Source organism: Rhinopithecus roxellana, chromosome 1 (genome assembly GCF_007565055.1).
Source record: "Rhinopithecus roxellana isolate Shanxi Qingling chromosome 1, ASM756505v1, whole genome shotgun sequence".
Lineage (NCBI taxonomy): Eukaryota > Metazoa > Chordata > Mammalia > Primates > Cercopithecidae > Rhinopithecus > Rhinopithecus roxellana.
This window is the reverse complement of record NC_044549.1, coordinates 107099910-107102179: the sequence shown is the minus strand read 5'-3', so window position 1 is coordinate 107102179 and position 2270 is coordinate 107099910. Positions and strand designations below refer to the sequence as shown.

At 43.8% G+C, this 2270-nt stretch overlaps 1 non-coding gene across 1 annotated transcript; it reads right to left on the bottom strand.

Annotated features, from left to right (window-relative positions):
* Positions 1-1873: 1873 nt before the first annotated feature.
* LOC115892260 lies at positions 1874-1978 on the bottom strand. The gene has a single exon (XR_004052158.1). It is a non-coding gene; the product is annotated as a small nucleolar RNA U13 (small nucleolar RNA).
* Between the last annotated feature and the right edge of the window lie 292 nt (positions 1979-2270).

Here is a 2270-nt window from a genome sequence, read left to right as displayed (position 1 = left end):
TCCTTGGACATTTGCTCTTAGAGCCCTGAACCCCCACATAGAGAGATTAGGTTGTCCTATTGGAGAGACCACCTGGAGAGAGACAGATAGAAATGCCCAACCAAACCCAAGCTCTTTTATCCAGGCCAACTGAGGTACTAGACAGCTATCTTGTACATTCCAGTCTCAGGAGACACCAAGTGGAGTAGAAGAACCTTCCAGCTGAGCCCAATCAATCCATAAAACCCTAAGAAGTAATAAAATATTGTCTTAAGCAATGAAATTTTGTGGCCTGTTACATAGCAATAGATAACTGAGATAGACTGCATTTAATAAATATTAGCTATTTTTAAAAGTTATCATCATTATCCAATGACTTTATTTCTTCCAAAATAATTAACATGAAGACATGAAAAACTTTCCTAAAAACTCACTCAAAAAGCTGGGCATGGTGGCTCATGCCAGTAATCCTAGCACTTTTGGGGGCTGAGGCAGGCAGATCACCTGAGGTCAGGAGTTCGAGACCAGCCTGACCAACATGGTGAAACCCCATCTCTACTAAAAATACAAAAATTAGCGATGTGTGGTGGCCGGCACCTATAGTCCCAGCTACATGGGAAGCTGAGGCAGGAGAATTGCTTGAACCTCGGAGGCAGAGGTTGCAGTGAGCCGAGATCACACCACTGCACTCCAGCCCAGAGCCTGGGCGACAGAGAGAAACTCCATCTCAAAAAAAAACCCAAAAAACAGGCCGGGCGCGGTGGCTCAAGCCTGTAATCCCAGCACTTTGGGAGGCCGAGACGGGCGGATCACAAGGTCAGGAGATTGAGACCATCCTGGCTAACACGGTGAAACCCCGTCTCTACTAAAAAATACAAAAAAACTAGCTGGGTGAGGTGGCGGGCGCCTGTAGTCCCAGCTACTCAGGAGGCTGAGGCAGGAGAATGGCGTGAACCCGGGAGGCGGAGCTTGCAGTGAGCTGAGATCCGGCCACTGCACTCCAGCTTGGGCGACAGAGCGAGACTCCGTCTCAAAAAAAAAAAAAAAAAAAAACCTCACTCAAAAAAAGTGCTGTCTTCCTACTATGTGCAGAACAACAATGACTTGTCTCCCATGTTTATAAAATAGTATCCCCCCCAAAATATGTCTTCATAGCAATTTTGAACTTTTAGATCTGCAAAGCAGACAAATTTAAATTTCTCATCATGTTTGGATTATTATTACTTATTATGCGACTATAAAATTTCTCTATTTTTAAAAATCTTTAAAAAGGCATGGGGGAATTAGTGCATTTGTGTGGAAGCAGTCCTTATTTTTCATCTACTTACTGACACTTTTCGAGAGAAAGTTAAAAAATACTCAACTCTACATCAAAACCACAGACTCTCGAGGATAAAAGAGCCTTTGAAAGGTCAGCCAGTCTGCTGTACTCTAGGTAGACTTTTCATCTGAGCTTCCCTGAGAGCTGGCAAGGCTCCTGTTTCTAAAGTTCTGCAAGCAATGTTCCCTGGGTTAGCAGCCACAAAGCCTTTCATGCATGGCATTGGTGTTTCCAGGGGAAACCATGGGGCAGTGTTGACTTTGTGTCCCTCTTGAGTCTGCCACATTATAGACCGCTATAGTTTAGGGTCACGTTTGCAGCCATGAAGAGTGTCATTTGGTAGAAAGTCATTCATTTTTCACTTGTATTACACACAGCTTCTATTGGGCATATAATGAGTAAAAACAAAATTGTGAGGTAGGGAAAGTTTACCTGTCCTCCCCACCCTTCTCTTTTGGCTAGCACCTGCAGGCTTTCATCCTCTCAAAGACTGGCTTGCCTTCAGTTGTTTACAGAACAAATGAGTCTTAGTCTTGCATTACCTCTCCTTTGACATTGACTTTCTTTTTTTCATGTCAGGTGGGCAAAGTGCCAACCTGTAGGAAGAACGTTTGAGGGAGACACATCTCACACGTAAGTGTGATACCCCATCATCATGCTCATGAATTGCAGAAGGATCTATACTGACATCCTAAGCTGAATATCTCTTTCTGTCTGTCTCTCTCTCTGTCTCTCTCTCTCTCTCTGTCTCTCTCTCTCTCTCTCTCTCTCTCTCTCTCTCTGTGTGTGTGTGTGTGTGTAATATATATAAACCTATAAATCATCCCGTTGTAGAGGTAAAGGCCTTATGCCCTGTTAATCTAATTGTAAAAATCAGAGAGACAGGAAGTAGAGTCTATTCCAACTCCTCCACCCTTTTCTGCCCTAATCATTTTAAGATATGAACCTGGGGGTGGGAGCAGGAGTCAGG